The sequence below is a fragment of the Dama dama genome, chromosome 4 (genome assembly GCF_033118175.1).
Source record: "Dama dama isolate Ldn47 chromosome 4, ASM3311817v1, whole genome shotgun sequence".
Lineage (NCBI taxonomy): Eukaryota > Metazoa > Chordata > Mammalia > Artiodactyla > Cervidae > Dama > Dama dama.
In genome coordinates, this window is record NC_083684.1 from 25,444,583 (window position 1) to 25,463,659 (window position 19,077).

The 19,077-nt window shown below is 49.9% G+C and overlaps 1 long non-coding RNA gene across 1 annotated transcript in view; it reads left to right on the plus strand.

The window, feature by feature from the left end:
* The first annotated feature begins 275 nt into the window (after positions 1 to 275).
* LOC133050281 (uncharacterized) overlaps positions 276 to 19,077 on the plus strand; it is a 39,132-nt gene continuing 20,330 nt past the window's right edge. The window contains exons 1-2 of the long non-coding RNA XR_009691587.1: positions 276 to 322; positions 4,368 to 4,547. This is a non-coding gene — a long non-coding RNA (uncharacterized LOC133050281). The remainder of the gene's footprint in view (positions 323 to 4,367; positions 4,548 to 19,077) is intronic.

The window sequence follows — 19,077 nt, forward strand, 5'->3', positions numbered from 1 at the left end:
GGCGAACTTCCCAACTCCGGCGCTAGGAGCGCCGGCCCGCGGGGGGAGGGAGTCCCGTGGCGGGAATTGGGGGGAGGAAGTCCCGTTTCGTGAGTGTTTCTTCGTTTCTTTAAGAGCTACCAGAAAGCAGCCCACCCCCACCCCCATTAAAAAAAAAAAAAAAATAAGCGAGTGGGGAAGAGCCAGCCCCACGCCGGTCCGCCTCCCGCCCGCGGCCCGGCCTCCCTCCCGCTCGCTGCTTGGCTCGGCGCTCCTTCGCCCCGAGTTCTCCATCCCCTGGATCCCGGGCTCGCGGGGGCGCGGAGAAGAGGACCAAGGAAAGGTTTGGGAACGTGATGGGTTTGGGGCTTGGGGGGGGGAGGGGCAGCTCTCCCGCCACCCGGTTCCTCCTCCGAGGGCCCCGATCCTCCAGCTTCTCGCTTGCTCCCCCGCTCCCTTTCTCTACCTCGGACATTCCCAGGACAATTAGGGCTGAAGTTTTCGGGAGAAGCGGCCCCGAGCCCGTGGGATAAGGGGGCGGCCCGGCTCCGCCCAGGACCCCTCCCGGACCTCCCCCTCGGCTGCCCCGGTTGGCTGCAGGGCGCGTCACTCCGCGGGGAGGCGGCGGCAGCGGTGGCGCCGCCGAGCCCAGGGCAGGCGGCGAGCGGGGACCGGCTGGGGATCCGAGTTCAGCTCCAGCCGGGGGGAGGGGAGGGGCCGCCGCTTACCCAGCACGCTGCAACCCTCCCCTGGCCTCGCGAGGCGCGGGCCTGCCCCGCTGGGCTCCGGGCACGGCCAGTCCCCGGGACCCCGCGGCTCTTCGTCCTGGGGGAGCGGGCCGTGCCCCAGGCTCTTGGCGAGGAGGTGGCCGCGCTGAGCCTGGAGAGAGGGGAGTCCTTGTCCGCAGCTGTCTGGCCCCGCAGGAGCTCGCCTCCACTTCTCAGGCACTTGCTGAGCGCGGCGCCCAAACTTTTCGCACCAGCTCCATCTCCCCAGGCTGTGAGGCAGCCTTCCCACCCGCGGCCCTGAGCCCGGAGTGGGGATCCCGGGGCCCGCACTCAGTCTGCTGGGCTCGGGCCCCCGCGAACCTGAGGCTCAGTCCTCGGCTCAGCCTAGCTCTTCCCCCTTGTGCCTCAGGGTCTCCTCGCTCCTGGTTCCCGAAGTCCTGCGCCCGAGGGACACTCTAAACTTCGGTTGAGTAATGGGGACGGGGGGGGGGGGGGTGCAGATACACAATCCCTACCCTATCTCGCGATCGGGAAAGGAGAGGGCTCATAAGGACGCCCCAATTCGGGAGCGCCCTGGAGCCTGGAGAGCCATACAGTCAGTTCGCGCGAAGTGGGCATCAGTCTTCCAAGTAGAGTTTCGGGTACTCCGGACCATACTGCGCTTCCGCAAGAGTCTCTCTAGCCACTTTGGTCCTCCCCCGCTGTTTAAAATCTAAATCTTTTGTGTGCGGGTGAATGTTTCTGTTTTCCTCCTGACGACTTTATTTCTCTTGGTATAACTTCTCCTTGTTCGCCCTTTCTTCACCTTTTCTCCCGCTTATTTTTCCTCTTTTGTGGCCTCGCTCGATCTCTCTCTCTCTCTCTCTCTCTCTCACACACACACACACATACACACACACACGCTGACACCCCCCTGCACCTCGCTCTTTCTCCCCAGGTCTTGTTGGTTACAGTAGATTTTGATAAAAAGACAAACGAAGCTATCAGTGGGGCTGATGTTGAAGAATGAAGATAATAATGTTTCCATAGGTGGTGCTTCAAATGCCATTATTTCTCACTGAATATTTAAAGAGATCTCTCGGCAAAGATGGATCTGCGTGCTCCTGGGGTGCCAGCCTCTCGCTTCCCCCAGACCCCCAGGAAAGTGTGCGGGAGCACGTGTAAAACCCATCCCCCGCTCCGCAAACTGTGATCCTCGCAGGCATCCCAACCCACACTCTTCCAGGTACACCAACGCCGCCGTATGCACTTGCACACGCGTTTCTCCGTTTCTGCCCGTGTTTGGATTCGCCCGCATCCGTCTCTAACAATCTTGGCTTCTTGAAAGTCCGGGCCTCTGGGGCACCGCGTGCTGCCAGGAACCGAACGGAGCTAGCGATCCCGCAAATCCTTCTTCCTGGATCGCGCCGTAAGCGCCGCGGCAAGCTCCCGGGATTAGCGTCACACGTGTTCGTTACTTGCTCTATGTGTGATTAAGATTAAGGGGCGGGGGAGCTTTCCCTCCCCCCCACCAACAAAACACCAAAACAAACAACCAAACGAAATGCACACGCAAAGCAGCAGCTTCGCGATGTTTAATTAAAAATGGGCGAGCAGAGACGAATTAATTGGGGGGATCCAAACTTTAATAACTTTTTTCGTTCTTCTGCGTCCTCGAAGACGTAGAGGCAGGCGTCTCGCTCGATGCGCAGCGTCCCCCGCTAATTTCTTGTTTGTTTTCTTTCCCTCCGTGGCCGGGAGAGAGGAGAGGGGAGGTGGAGGAGGGGGGATGGGAAGAGGGGGATGGTCGGAATGGCGGGGAGAGGAGAATTGGTCTTTATTGTTGACGGCAATACATCAATTACGGGCCATTGTCTTGGGCCCAAGTTCCGTGGTTCGCAGACGCGGGCGCCGAGCTGTCAGGGCGCTCGGGTGAGGCTTCGTGTGCCGCGAGGCAGAGAAATAATTAAATTAATAAAAACGGAGACAGAGTGGGGTTAGACAGATGGGGGTTGATTTGTCCTTTTGAGCCGGTCGGAAGAAGGCAGGGACTACAGTGAGGTGCCGCAGTGCAGCCCCTCCCCATGCCCTGCTCACTCGAGAGACCTGCGTGCTCTACTGGGGGTCGCGGGTCCCTCCCTTGGGTGGGGCAGCTGCTGGGGGACTCCAGTTGACGGGGCTGGCACTTAGGCTCCTGGTTTTTAGGGGTTGCTCCATGTTAAAGATTGGAGGTGGCCCGAAGTCTGGCAGCGGCTGCGCCAGGGTCGTGACCTCGTGGGCCGACAGGAACCGCACCCGGGCGAGGCGCTTGGCGAGTTTTTCAAACTCACATTTGGGGGGCTGGATGCCTGTGTTTCTACCAACAAATCCCGCCCCCCCCCCCCCCCCAGTCTTCCCAACACCTACAGAGTCCTTGTTGGGTTTGACGGGGGCCTAAGGGCCCCAAGGCTAGCGGGCCACAGGTGAATTCCCAGCGAAGGGAATTCTCCTTTTCAGTCCCTGATCTTGGGAAGGGGAGAGGGTGTTGAGCCTCCTTTCCTCAAGGCCCGATTCTTCCACCAGCAAAACTACCTTATTTCGGCCCAGTCTGACCCCCACTTTCTGATGGAGCCTAGAATGAGGCCTGGCCTGCGCCCAGGACGTTCCTTCTCGCTCCTTCTCCTTCCACCGGTGCGGGTTGGACACTTTACCCTCGAGCTGAAGGTCGCCCCCACTCGCCTTGCCCCAAGCCCCTGCTTCCTCGGTCCCCGGCCTCGGGCCCTGCTGGGCCGCCAGCCGAGGCTAGGGGGGCGGGAGAGGAGGTTTCGTTTTCTCGTGCCAAGCAGAAAGCAGCGAAAAGGCGGCCGCGGCGTCCTGGGGGCGGGGGTGGAGGCACACCCGAAGGTATCAACATTATTGATGGGGAAATATTAGGGGCAGGAGCCCGGAGATCAGGTTCCCGGTCCCTCCCCTACCCGGAGGTGGGAGGGACGGACAGAGTGGGTGGTGGCGGCGGTGGTGTTGGGGTGTGCTGGGACGCGGGTAGCTGAATGCACCCGCATTAACCACTCTTGGGATTTATTTATAATTTTCTTGTCTGTAAATTGGGGTGGCGAGGAGAGGAGGAGGAAGGATTGACTTAGCTAGTACCGTAGCCCTTAAGGTCTTTCCCAGGGTTGAGGCCGGAGTGGAGGGGTGGAGGTGGAGGAGGGACAGGAAAAGTGATCAAAAGCGAAGACCAAGTTTGGGAAGCCCACCGTAGGCTCGGTTATTGATCAAACCCCAGTACTTCGCTTCCCCGAGAGTTTCAGAAACTCTTTCCTTAACTGCTGTCGCTCAAATCCTCATCTCTCCTCGGCCGCTGGAGAGGCTTCAGACTCGAGGCCTCGGGGAGCCTGCTCAGGTGGGTACCCCCGGCCCCGGCGGAGTCTGTGCTGTGAGCGCTTTGCGCACTGGCTCCCCGGTAATCAGGTCTCCGCAGCGGCAGCGAAAAGACGCACTTTCTGGGGGAACCCGCAGTCCGCAGCCAAGGGCTATCTGCAACCCTGGCGCCGGGTGCAGCGTGGGGACCAGGCGCCCAGGCGCCGGCTCCGGCGGGAATTTCAGCCGTGGCGAGCGGAGGGCGGGCTTGGTAATTCGTCCGCGCGCATCCCAGCCAAGGGTCCCACACTACCGGCAAACTTCCTCTTTCTTCTCTTGCAGGGCCATCAGCATGCAGGCATTTTGAAACTGACTTCTTCGCTGGCGACTGCAAGTGCCTGTGATTTTTACTTTCCGTCTACATTGAACGTCTTGTACTGAAATTCACTGAGCCCTGCATGCCACAGTGCCTCGCTAAGGGGTCTCTGGGTACAAAATGCCTCTCCAAGGAAATGTTTCGAGGTAGAGAAAGTGAAAAAGACTAATCGAATTTATAAAAAGAAAACCTTTGCTTCCTTTTGGTTAAAATCCTTTTGCGATCTTCTGAGCGTGGAAAAAAAAAAAAAAAATCACCACCATGCAATAGAGTGTAGCTAATTCCTGGAACCCATTAGGAGGGTGTCCAGAAAGCCCAGCAGGGCTCACAGATTCATTCCCATCTTTGAGCTCAAGAAGTAGGACTTGTGGATCCAGTGACTAGAAATCAGTTCTTATATGTTATCTGTTGGGAATAGGTGTGGGATCTCTGAAGCTCTGGACTCTGTGTGCATGTGGGGGTGTGACTGGGGGTCTGTCAGGAAGCTCATTTTCATTCATAAAAGAGATTCGCTTAAATGACCTCCCTATGGGACACCTCAATGAGATAATTTGGCAAATCTCTTGCAACAAACTTTATATGTTTTGCCTCTTTCTCCAGCAAAAGGTCCCTTTTCATAGAACAGATCAACAGTTCCCAAAGAGAGGTGCATCTTGGTTTTGTAGAAAGCTGCATACAGTGAGACCTTGATGGGGCAATTGCTTCTTGTTGGTCAGTGTTTGGAGAGGGAAGCACCATTTGGTTTCTGTTTGATCAATGAAATGGCCGCATGGAACCATCCCGGGGGCCTGGCCCTTGTCTGCCTGGCAGCCTGTGAGCAAGGCTGGACTGTCACTCACATTATGGGTAATTTACAAATCTCCCACATCTCAGCAAGCTATGACTTTCTTAGGGAATATTTCTCTCTACTGAGAAAGGGCTTTCTCTGAGAGACATATTTCTTTTTGGGGAATGCAGTGAGTCAGAGTTGTCAGTGTAAACTTCATCCATCCCTTGCAGTTCAAACCTGCATCCTTCGTAGCTCCATATGTGTGATGAGTAAAAAAAGGGGAAAGGGGATAACCCACTGCTATCTTCTCCTCCTTTCATCTTTTCCAGCTCAAGGAAGTTTTATAAACTGTTGCACTGATATTTCTTTCTCCTAATGTTCACCCTCATTTCTCCAGCCACAGTTACAATTGTTTCTGTCTTAATACCCAGTTTAACATGGAATTTTACGTTTAAGAGACTATAGTTTCCCAGTTCCAAGCCTGTCGCCGTCCTTCCTTGTGCCTTCTCAAAACAGAGACAATTACTTCTTAAGTTATACAGTTGTCAACACCTACACGTTTATGTCAGAAATCAGTTCCACTTTTTTTGTGCCTCTTCCCATTTATAATGCTCATTGTGTCCCAGACTCTATTCTTTCATCCTGGGTTCCCCTCACTCCCAGACTCTTTGACATAATCCATAGCAAAACCCCATCCCTGGAAGCCTTGCTAAGAATCTTGGTCAGGTTGTAATACATGTAACTTCCACTTAGCACTTGGCCCAGGACTGGCTGTGGCCTTTTCCCAGGGCCCAAAAAATGGGAAGATGCCAGCAAATCTCTCCTTCTCTAACCCAAATAGAAAGATTTCAGGAGAATTTGGGTTGGAAAGATTCTCCTGGTTTGTTTTTATTTTCTCTTTCCCCCTTGGGCCCCCTAGTACCTCCAGTTGGGAAGGATAGTGCTAAGAGAACCAGCCTCTTAGCTCAGGTTCCCCCCCGCCATCCCCCCTTAATGATCTCGCCTCTTCTGATCTCAGACATTTGCCAGGAACTAGCTTTATGCACATCTTGCTTGGGAGTTGGGGTTTGGACTCTTGGGGTTCCCATGCTAGCTCTGTTATTTGACAGTGTCTTGGGAACACCGTCGTGAGTATGCACCCATGTGGTAGGTAGCTTTGGTCAAATTAATTTCACTGGCCGCTGTTTCCTGCTCTGTCAAGTGTAGCTAATGGAGAGGAAGCGCAGAGCTTAAGAGCATCCAGCAAGGACTCGGCTTTGCTTCCTCCTAGCAGTGTGACCTCCATATGCCTCCAGCAGTTTCTCATCTGTTAAATAGGGATAATAATAGTCCTTATTTCATAGAGCTCTTGAGGGTTAAAAGAGTTAATATGTGTGAAGAGTTTAGAATAGTGGCTGGTATGTAATTAGCACAACATAAGTGTTAACTATTATTGTTATTACCTCACAGGCTTGTTGTGGGAATCAAATGATACAATATGGCTAAAATATCATTCTCTATTCATGCACGTGCATGTGTGTACTCAGTCTCCACCAACTCGTGACCCCCAGACTGTAGCTTGCCAGGCGCCATGGGATTTCCTAGGCAAGAATACTGGAGTGGGTTGCCATATTCTTCTCCAGGGAATGTTCTCAACCTGGGGATTGAACCTGCATCTCTTGCATCTCCTGCATTGCCCGGCAGATTCTTTACCATTAGCACCACTCGGGAAGCCCTATTCATCCACCCATCTATTCATTATTTATTTATTTATACATTCACGCTACATAGTAACACACAAGGCATGGAGAATAACTCTGAAACAAACACTATCAATCCTTTCAATTAATCAAACATTATTTCCTGGGATCCTGTTATCAGAGCATGGTTAAGTGTTGGGCTGAGGGGAACAGTATAGGAGCAAAAGTAAAAGAGTGTTAATTTTTATGTTATTCTCACGGAATTTTTAACATTCTAATAGGAAGTCTCAACTCATAAAGAAAATTAAAATCAGAGCAGGCTATGCACGCACCCCATCCTGTTGTGGTGTGTGTGGGTCCTTTGGGCCAGGGACAGATCATCTTCATGCTTCTAGAAGGTTCATAAGCACCACTGGACATGTAAGTGGCCTGTTACTTATGTTCCAGGCTGTATGCACCTGGTTGTTTTATCTGGCTCACATATTTGTCTTTTTGATGGTATGGACTCCTCTGAGTTGTGCAGAAAACAAAATAATAAAACGGGTGCTGTTTTCCTTTGGGCCCCCTCCAAAGGTATAAATCACTTACAGTGTTCACTTAGATCCCTCTTTTCTGGCTTTTTTTGCTTTCCATTTTTGTCTGATTATAAAAATGAACCATGGTCATTATAGTAGCGCTTTCTGTAGGCAAATCTAGTGGTTGAGATGGAAAAATCTCCTGTCAGTCCGTCCTGCTCCCCCCAGGTATTGGTCTGTTCTGGATGCAAAACCTCTGGTGGCTGCTGCATGGACCAACTTGGTATTAGAACCATGTTGTGACCAAATGTAATTTAACATTTACTGGTGGAATGCAAAGTGCTCTTGTGAACCCCCTCCCTTCCCCTGTGCTTTGAGATTAAAACACATTTTATGGTTAGAATCTGGAAAAAGAATAAAAGAGCCTGGGCAAAAATACCTGTTAGCCGTGGAGTAGTTGTGTAAAACGGGAGAGACAATAGCAGATGTGCACTGGTCTCGATGTAATAACGGCTTCCTTGCGAAGCATCGGCCAGCAAATGCAGTTTAAGACCATCACAGATGTCAGCGAGCGGAGGCTGAGGTTGCTTTTTTGCCCCAGCATTGAGGGAGCAGACTTGATTTAATCTGTCACTTGATGTCCTTCTCCTCAAAAATAGTGCCCGGGGGCTCTCATGGGCTTTATTTAGAGGCTCTTAGGAGCTTGGCAGTATGTAAATTATGCGTGAGTGTCCTTCATAGTTCCCAGTGGTCACCATCAGAGGGATTTAAACATGATTTAGCCTTTCAGATGATTTGTGGGTGTGCTGGAGCCAGCCAGTGCAGTGGTGACAGCCCAGACTGGGTTTCTCACCATTGCATTAAATAGGTTTCCATGTCTTGCTTGGATGCTCTGTCCATTCACCTCCTGGCCTCAGAGTTGGTCTGTGAGTCACCTCCCAGCGTTGGTGGGTGACCTCTCAAATATCCTTACTGTATCAGGGAGTTCTGAGATTTTTCAAAATGGAAGTTTTATAACTTAAAAAAAAATACCATTCAATCCGTAGTGACTGCAGAGCTTCCCATTCATTTATTCTATCATTCGTTCAACCCACATTTGTTAAGCACCTACTATATGCTCCTTATCGATATTGGGTTGGCCAAAAAGTTCATCCCAGTTTTTCAGTAACAGTGTATAAAAACTCAAACGAATTTTCTGGCCAACTCAGTGTTTTAAGCACTAGGAGGCATCAGGCTTGAGAAAGGTTGCTCCATTTCCTTCATCCCTTTCCTCTCCTCTTTTTTGTTATTATGCTTTTAGGAGGATTAGGGAAATCATTCTTTAAAAAAAAAAAATTGACTTTTCCAGTTGAGAGTCTAAAACAAATTGTGGAACATCCATGCAATGAAATATTAGCCACAAAAAAGGAACTACTGAAACTTGCAGTGATGTGGATGAATCTCAAAAGTATTATGCTGCATGAAAAAATCCAGAATCAAAGGAGATCACAAAGTATCACTACTTTTATATAACATTATAAAAAATGAAGGGCTTCCCAGGTGGTGCTAGTGGCAAAGAACCTGCCTGCCAATGCAGGAGCCTAAGAGACACAGGTTCGATCCCCGGGTCAGGAAGATTCCCTGGAGGAGGAAATCGTAACCCATTCCAGTATTCTTGCTGGAGAATTCCATGGACAGAGGAGCTTTGAGGGCTGCAGTCCATGGGGTTGCAAAGAGTCAGACACAACTGAAGTGGCTTAGCACACACATAGACAATGAAAACCAATCTATAGTGACAGAGAGCAAATTAGTAGTTTAACGTTTGCCTGGGTCGGAGGGGGAGGGAAGGAAAGAAGATTATTGAGGGGCACAGGGAAACTTTTGGGGATAATTGAATAGTTTGCTATCTTGATTGAAGGCTTCACAGTTACAGACATATTTCAAAACTGATAAAATTGTATACTTTACATATGGGTGGTTCAGTATACTTAAATCATGGCTCAGTAAAGTTGAAAAATAAGGTTTCTCATTTTCACCAGTATTGGAAGTGGATGTTCGTTAAGGAATTTGAAGAGAAAATGGAAATTGTCGCTTTCACATTTGAACACTTGAGCCCTTAAGAGTTCTTTGGGGCTTGGTCACACTTCATGTGGGTATGGATATTGGCTTGAGTGGGGCTGGCACTGGCATTGGCTCCTGCATTGACCCTGGAAAAAGTGTAAACATCTCTTTGTGGTTTTGAGTACTGGTGACTCTCAAACAAGAATTCCTTTGAATGCCAGATACTAATCCAGTCTGGGAATCCAAGGACCTATGCATGGTGGGCGCTCACAGCCCCTAGTGGCAAGTGCATCAGATGGAGTTCAGGGTCTGAGGCACTAGACTAGTCAAACTGACTTATGGATTATTGATTGGATGGTGATTTTGAAATTCCGAAGTCCATAGCTGACCATGAAGGATAATCTTTGTTGATGGCTCAGTTTTTCTTTTTCTCTCTAGGATGTCATGGACCAATACTTTGGTAGAATACAATAAAAATATAGTATTAGAAAAAAAAAATGGAAAAAAGAAAACAGAGTCATATAAGATATAAGCCCCAAACTGTATCACAGGCATACCTCAGAGATAATTGTGGCTCTGAGTCCAGACCATGGCAATAAAACTGCTATCACAATAAAGCAAGTCACACGAATGTTTTGGTTTCCCAGTGCATATAAAAGCTATGTTTACACTATACTGTAGTCTATTAAGTGTGCAATTGCATTATGTCTAAAAAAATGTACATACCTTAATTAAAAATACTTTATTGCCACAATATGTTAACCGTCATCTGAGCCTTTAGCGAGTCATAGTAGTAACATCAAAGATCACTCATCACAGATCATCATAACAAATAGAATGAGGGTGAAAAAGTTTGAAATATTGCAAGAATTACCAACATGTGACACAGAGGCATGAAGTGAGCACACGCTGTTGGGAAAATGGTGCCAATAGACCTGCTCAACACAGAGTTGCCTTGACCTTCAATTTCTAAAACAGTGCTGTATCCACAAAGTGCAGTAAAACAAGGTTCACCTGTACAGTCTCAGCAACATCGAATTATTCTGGCAAACTGCCAAAGTAACTTCTAGCTGCTTGCTTTCAGTGTCTCTGGCTAGGGTGTAGTAGATTAACAGCAAACTGGACCAAGCGTGATCCACGGATCACAGTTTGAATAACCCTGGAGTAGCTCGGACCCTCTCAGCCAGTGTGGTCACAAGGAGGGTGTGGTATGTCAGTGCTCAAGGAAGCTGGATGGGGGCTGGGCAGCCTCAGCCCCCAAGGGCCAGTTGCCTCTGGTCACAAAGAGCTTCTACTTTTGATCACACTGAGCCACACGGGTGTTCCAGGGGTGTCTGTGGAAAACGTTAGAAAGCATCCCAGACTGGTGGTTCTCACACTGAGGGAGCAAAACAATTGTGGGCACAGGACTGGCTAAAAGTGCATGTTTCTGAACCACAGCTCCATAGATTGTAATTCAGTATCTGGGGAGTAAGGGCCAGGAATCTGCATTTTTATCAATACCCTAGTACATGCTAATGAACTCACATGCATGTGTTCCAGGACCTCATTTGGAGAAGCACTCAGGCAGACATAGGGGAGGTGGGTCAGTGACAGGGTTTTCTCCATCAGTATGTACTTCCTTCTCTCTGCAAGCTACGTTTAAGGTCAGAAATTAAACTGAGAGACGCTTCCATCAGTGTCCTTAGCTTCAGCAAAAGACACTGTTTTATTTCAACAGAGAAATAACCTCTGAAGGGATTTGGGGGAGGGGCTCACAGATCCTTTAGGAGGGCAAGAGAGTCAGACTCAGGACTGTCTTAGATTTGATCTCCAGAAGAGCTCCCAGGAGACATCATTACATAAGTCCCCTACATACAAATGGGTTCTGTTCCAAGAGAGTGTTTCTAAGTTCAATTTGTTTCTAAGTCCAACAAAGTTAACTTAGGTATTCAATTGTTATAGATAATGCCAAGACACGTGAACTAACTTACATGATTGGATATGTGAACACATGTTTGCATCTTTGAAAAGTTTGCAACTTGAAGGTTCGAATGTAGGGGTCTTACTGTAATGCCACGGGAAACAGTCCCACTGCTGAGCCCACAGAAGCTGCCACCAGCCCCATTCCTGAGACATCCTCAGCCAACTGGATTCTTTATGGGCCCTGGCTTGGGAGTCAGTTTTTAGCTGGGAATTTGGTGACGGCTTCATAGTTGCAAGGGAAGCTGGGGAAATGATCACTGGCATCTTCAGCTTCTGTCCCAGGAGTGAGTGAAAGCTCTAGCAGTGGGGTGTTTCTCTGAGCTGGGTGAACCAGGGTGTCCCTACCAACTCACAGCCTCATTCCCCACCTGAGACCTTCACAGCTGTCTTCTTCTTTTGCGCATCACAAAAGACCCAGAGAATACTGTCAGAGGCAACAGTGAGCTCACCTGCAGGCATGGAGGGCAGCAACAGCCCTTCTGCAGGGTTCCGTCCTCTACATTTGAATGGGGCTCCTTTGCACTCTTTGCCAGAAGTGTTGGAGGATACCTTAGAAGCCTCATCAGGCACCATCAGCCCTCAGCAGTCCCCTGGAATGTTCTCAGGAAAAATGGAGAAAGAAGGTAGTTGCTGTTGGTTGTACACAGGCCAGGACTTGGGCTGGGGTGGAGTCAGTACACACATTAGCCCCACAAATGCCCCCATTTTACAGATGAGAAAACTGAGACTCTTGAGTAATGTCCTTGGCACCATGGAGCTGCTGGAGGCCTGAGACCAGGTCTCAAGACATCTCTATGAGAAAACAAAACTAAATGGAAATAAATGACAACAAAAAAAGTTTTCAGATTTTAGAAGGCCCAGGTGAGGAAGGGACTTGGAGTGGCATTTTGGTTTTCACACGATGGACATAATCTGAACTTCTTTCTTGATTTCAAAGGATGGGAAGGTGGAGTTTGAGGGCGCAGTTTCATTAAAATCTCAGGAGCTGTGATTGCTTTGTATTTTTCGTAATGGGTGATTTGGAGCTGATGAAACTGAATTGCTTTGAGCAAAGTGAACCCACCTTAGAAAATTAAATCATCTCGGGTTCTAGGTGAGTTCACAACTGAAGCTGGTGGTCAGTCTCAGTGACCTCTCAGCCCCCAATCCTGCCTTCAGTGTGGTCTAGTGGTTAAAACAGGCAGAAACTTCTGTGTCTTCTTTTTACTCCGATGACTGTAGTTGAAACGTAGTATAGGTGCGGGAGAAAGAGTCAAGATTTGGGAAAAAGATGTGTGAGTAAAAACCCTTGCTCTTGTTATCAGCAGCAGGATTTTCCCCGAGTCTCCTGAGCTGGTAGCGATTCACTCCCTCCTAGGTAACCCGAGGGATTTCATCTGTGCAGTCACTTGTCTGGGGTGGTGGTGGTGAGGGGCCACCAGACTGTCCGCTCCACTAGGGCAGGACACATAGCAGCCATTCAGTATATGTTTGTGGAATGAATGAATCTAGCGAGAGCAAGCTGTGGGTCTGTGCACGCTCTAAAATGCTGCCAGGTGCTCGCAGCCGGTACTGTTCAGTTCAGTTCAGTTGCTCAGTTGCGTCCGACTCTTTGCGACCCCATGGACTGCAGCTCACCAGGCTTCCCTGTCCATCACCAACTCCCGGCGCTTGCTCAAACTCATGTCTCGTATTGTTATGATAAAGCAATGTCTCAGCTTCAGAGCCTTCAGACCTGACCTGGGCACTGTGTTCGAACGCAGATTCTGAACGGGAAGGTCAGGGCTGGGGCCTGAGACTCTGGATTTCTAACCAGCTCCAGGCGTCAGGGTGTGGAGGCTGCAGGTCACGGACCACTCACAGTGTAGTGGGGGTGGAACCGAGTGGCCAGTAAGTACACAGGGCATGCTGGGTGGGGCTGGGCCGTGTGATGGGCCCCCTAGGCCAGTCATCCTCCAGTAGGTGCATGCTTCAGCTCTCCAGCTCATCCTGGTTCTAGGAGTATCTCCATTGCGACCCCACGCCCGTGAAGGGACAGAAAGCCTGAGCTCACTCTGGCAGTGAGTGCGGCCTGGCTGTGGTGTCCATATTTGGTGAGAATGATCCCTCTGGCTGCCCATTACTCTGAGTCATCCATGCATGGCACCAGCATTAATAACCACTCATACTTGTTAGGCGTGCTGGTGTGTGCTGAGCGGTTGGCACAAGCTTGGCACGTGAGAGGCGCTTCAGAAGAGGTTGCTGCTGCCGCCGCCGATGAAGATTGTTTTATGAGAGTCTGTCCATCTCTTTTAGTTCTCTTGGCAGCCTGACGGTGTGGGTGTTAATTTTGTGGCCCTGGAACGTCTCTCTCAGGCTTCCCTGGTGGCTCAGATGGTAAAGAATCAGCCTGTAATGCAGGAGACCTGGGTTCGATCCCTGGGTCGGGAAGATTCCCCTGGAAAAGGAAATGGCAACCCACTTGAGTATCCTTGCCTGGAGAATTCCATGGACAGAGGAGCCTGGAGGGCTACAGTCCATGGGATCCCAAAGAGCCGGGCTTGACTGTGAGACTTGCACTTTCTTTCAGTGTCTCTCTCTAGATCCTGAACATACCAGGCTCACCTCTACGCCTTCGCTTGCAGCAGTGGTCCCCCCTGAGGGCAGTTTCCACCCCTGTGGACATTTGGCAGCATCTGGAGACATTTTTGGTTGTCATGGCTGGGGGACGGGTTTGCTACCTGCCCCTACTGGGTAGAGACCACAGATGCCTCGAAGCATCCTACAGTGCATGGCACAGCCCGCCCATGACTACTAGTTACAGGGCGTAAAATAAATGTCATAGTGCTCAGGCTGAGACTCTGGGTGAGCCAGTCTTTCCTCCAGAGACTACGGTCCCCAGTTCTACCTGTGAATACCCTCTGGGTCTCTAAGCTGACTTTGGAGTAGAATAATCTCCTGAGGCTATTTTCCTAACTTTTAAGACCTTAGAGCATCTTTTTAAAAAATTAATTAATATATTATTTTTGGCTCGGCTGGATCTTCAGTGCTGTTCAGGCTTTTCTCTAGTTGTGGAGAGCGGGGGCTACTCTTTGTTGAAGTGCATGGGCTTCTTGCGGTGGCTCCTCTTGTTGGAGAGTGTAGGTTCTAGAGTGTGCGGGCTTCAGTCGTGGTGGCTCAAGGGCTCAGTAGTTGGGGTTCCCGGACTCTAGACCACGGGCTCAGTAGTTTCACGGTACGTGGGATCTTCGTAGACCATGGATCGAGCCTGCATCTCCTGTGTTGGCAGGCGGATTCTTTATCACTGAGCCACCAAGGAAGCCCCTCAGACCAATAGCATCTTAATGCTATGGGTTCAAATTGAGGCCAGCGAGAGCTCCCTGCCCTTCCCACCTGCCTTTTACAGTAAGAATGCTGTGAGCAGAGCAACTGTTTTGCCCATTTTAACACGTGTAGGGAGTACAGAAGGAGAGGGCCCCCGTGGGGGTGTGTCTGTGTTGTCTATTTCAGAACGAGGCCTTACAACTCTTGGCTACTTCCCATCCCACTCTGACCAAGCCCAGCCAGGGACGTCTGCCGGGAGTGAGGAGGCAGAACGCCTGGCTCTGCCTTGGCTACAGCATCCAGACTCTTTTTTTTTTTTTTTAAGACAGAAGAAGAAGGGGAAAAAGCCTGTTAGGCAACGAGTTTGGCAGCATCATGCGTTTTCCTCTCCGAAAAATGAGGAAGGCCTGTTGAGGTGTGGCCTCCCTGGGGTAATTTAATCTGGAACGCCTCTCCAGAGCACGTGAGTCTCTGCCACACCTCCCAGGGAGCCAGGAGCCACCACCAACCCTCCATCAACATTCCTCCGGAGATCTGCTCTCTCAACATGACCCATGGGAATAAAATAGATGGAGGCGCCCTTGGAGACAGCCTGCTCAGTACCGGCAAGCCAGGGTAAAGCTGTTAAACAACACAAGGAAATGTCCGCTGGGATGTAGGAGGCCAGGTGACAGGCTGGTGGCGCGATGCCTCCTGGAAATGATTTCTTCGCTGTGAGCTTATGGGGGGACGTTTATCAGACAGGTCTGCCAGGGGATGAGCCTCCCTCCTGTCTCTGGCAGCCTTTCATTGCTGGTGATGGTGCATCCGTGTCGGGCCTGAGAAATGGCCATGCTACAGGCACCTCTGTCAACACATCTCATTGATTAGCTCTGCTCCTGCGTCCCTGGATCAAAGGAGAAGGGGTAAAAAGTCGGGAGCTAAAGTAGCCCCAGCAGTGTAGTATTGGGGCCTGCCCATGTATATGATAGTTCTTAAGACTGCTCCCCTCCAGGTCCGCATTCTGTGCACCTCCCCCCCCCCCCCCCACACCCAGGTATGACCTGAGCCTGCCTGCACAATGGCCTTTCAGAAAGAAGCATGCCTCTTCTGATTTTGTTTTTCCTCTTCGAAGTGGTGTGACTGTGATTCATTTTTCCATCATCGACACATTGGACCTCTGTTAAATAGGATTGAAAGTAATTAATCTGGGGTGCAACACCTGAGAATCCCATTCATAAATAATGCTTTCCTTGAGCACTGGTATGCCAGGGGAGATTTTACAAATCCAAAGTCTGAAGCCCAAACTCACAGAAAGAGTGTGTACCCAACCCTCTACCTTTGCATGTGACATTCAATGGTCATCATCAGTGTATTGTCATCAGTCCTGTGCAACTCTGCGAGCCCATGGACTGTAGTCCACCAGTCTTCCCCATCCATGGGATTATCCAGGCATGATTACTGGAGTGGGTTGCAGTTCCTTCTCCAGGGAATCTTCCTGACCCAGGGATCAAATCCACGTCTCCTGAGTCTCCTGCATTGGCAGGTGGATTCTTTACCACTGAGCCACCTGGGAAGCCCCTGAAAGGCCTTGTTTATGGCTCATACGTAAGAGTTTACAATGTAGATCCACCACCCGCCCCAACCAGGGCATAAAACTCATCTTCCAAACAAAAACCACAAAGGTACTTTAGCAAAAGTTCTGTTCTGTGGCTGCTCAGGCTGCCGAGAAAGGTCTGCTGAGAATAAGGCAGGCTGAAATGAGAGTCAGAACACGTGAGTGTGGGGTGTGGAAAGAGAGCATCCTGGAACCATCATTGGCTGGGGCAGAGCTGAATGCTTAAGGACATGGCCAGTCCTGGCGGTGAATTGTGGCTCCATCACTTGTTAGCTGTGTGACCTTGGACAAGTCACCCAGGTTCTCCAAGCACCAGTTTATCCATGACAGTAACAGTACCTGGCCTCATAAAGCAATTCTAAGCATTAAAGAACTAACGTGCAGAAAATGTGTGGCATGCCCCTGGGGTTTAATAGTAGCTTCATAAATGTTAGGAAGAAGAAAAAGATGCTGTTGATGATGATATTGTTGATGGTGATGGTCCCTTGATGTGTGGAATGTACTAAGTGACAATGTAAGACCACATGCCTGATCCATACCTGTCAGGTAAAAAGCAGGTTTGACCACTTCAAAGCATGCTTGGTGGTAAAGGGGCCAGGCGGAGCAGTTACAGGACACGTCCCTGGGATAACTGTTTGACCTCCGGAGCTGGTCTTGGACCTCTGCCCGTGAGCCCTTCACCTTCATCTGTTTTCCTCCTGGGGCCCATTGTCCGTGCATCCCCAGACTGTGAAGTGATTTTCACATTAGGGCTGATGAACCATGGTTAAGAAGGAACATTTGTTGCCCAAATCATCACTCAACACTCTTGTTGGTTTGGTGTGGCTATTGGGTGGGTCTGTGCCTTCCTTCCATTGTGTTCACCCGGTGATGCCAGTTCTCGGTGGAGACGGCAAACACGACATCCCAAGCAGCCAGAACCTGAGTGCAGAGGGCAGAGTGGCTGGTTCAGCAACCAGGATTCTGTGCATCCTTGCTGCTGACTTCAAACCTTGTGTTTAACTCAGCTCATCCCTTCATGGGGCCATCTGGGTCTGTAATCGTCTCGAGAGCTGCCATGTCCTGAGCCAGGCATTCAGTCTTCTACTCTCCAAGTGCAATTGCAGTGAAGCTTCAGAGCAGCCTGACAAGGAGGCGCTTTTATCTGGCAAGCCTTCTTGGCTGCAAGCAACCCAAGCTGACTTGCTGTTCCAGAAGGAGGGAATTTACTGGAGGGAAACTGGGGGCTACAATGTAAGCGATGACTCTTGCTCTTCAGGAGATTGGCCTTATGTTAATTGTCAGAAGGCTGGAACTCAAGGCTGTGGAAAGGGACAGGGACCCAGTGAGCCCCCGAGAGCCAAGCGGCAGGGGAGAGCAGGTCCTGGTGGCCCCTGTGCTGCTCCAATCACCATGACTTCCAGTCTTCTCCAGGTCCTAGTCCTTCAATCTGGATTTGCTGAGTTTTGCATCTGGAGCTGCCATGTGGCTGGGCCAGGGCAGAGAAAAAAAAAAAAGATCTTGTCTGTTAAGCATCACTAATGCCAGGCAGGATCCATCTTTCACCAACACAATACCCTATTTGGGATCCCCCCAAAGGAGTTGGATGTTTGGGAGGCTGGATTCAAGATAGCCTGCACTGGCAAACCACTCCCACAGTACATTAATGGCCTCACTGTACAGATTAATAAGCTGATGCTCATAAGGGTTGGGTAGATGGCCCAACTTCACACAGACATGAATTGGCAGAGCTGGGATATGCACTCAGCGTCCAGACACTGGCTTCCCTGGTGTCTCATTCAGTAAGGAATATGAATGCAATGCAGGACACCATCTGTAATGTGGGAGACCCGTGGGTTCGATCTCTGAATCAGGACGATCGCCTGGAGAAGGAAATGGCAAGCCATTCCAGTATTCTTGCCTGGAAAATCCCATGGACAGAGGAGCCTGGTGGGCTACAGTCCATGGATTTGCGAGAGTCAGACATGACTTAGCGGCTAAACCACCACCACCAGACATCAAGCACTTAACCACTAAGTTAGGCTCTTCCTTTCAGTCGGTACTGCATCTGTTAGGATGAGCTCAGCTGACGGTAACATGATACTCTTCTCAGCCTGATCTAACAATAAGATAATTTATTAGCCTCCAGCCCCAGCCTTGCTGAATCCAGGACCTCTGCCATGGCAGTAGGGACCTGTGCCAGCCTCATCGTCTGGCTACAGGATGGTAATCACCAGCATCTGGGCTCCTGGCTTCCTTGTTCATGTCTCAACGGCGAAAGTGGGAGTAGACTTTCCCATTCTCTCTCCTTAAAGTGCATGAAAGAACTTCTTTGGAAGCCTCCGGCAAATCTCCCCCTCAGTCTCAATGACCAGAATTGGGTCATGTGACCATGACAAAAACACAGGCTAGATATGATTAACCTCAAATCTCTCACTAGAGCTGGTGTCAAACCCTCAACTGCATGGCCCTTCCAAGATGACAGAGTGGAGATTCAGACATTGAGGAGTTGACTGTGGTCCACTATGGAAGTGATAATATCCATTAAATATCCATAAGTGTGTATAAGTTTAACTCATCTTGTACTTATAACAGGGAACCCAGGCTTGTCAACATATTCACCATGCTGATTGGAATCCTAACTCTATAATTAAAGTCACTAAAATCCCCCTGCAAAGCAGGAGACATGGGTTGATACCTGGTTGGGGAAGATGGACAAGGAAATGGCAGTTTCTTTTCCAGAGAAAGGTCCTCAGTCTTTAATTCAGGAGCTTTCAAACTTTTGTGAATGTGATCCACTCTTAAAACATATACCAAAGCTTCCAAGTGACTGACACATGCTAAAGTTTG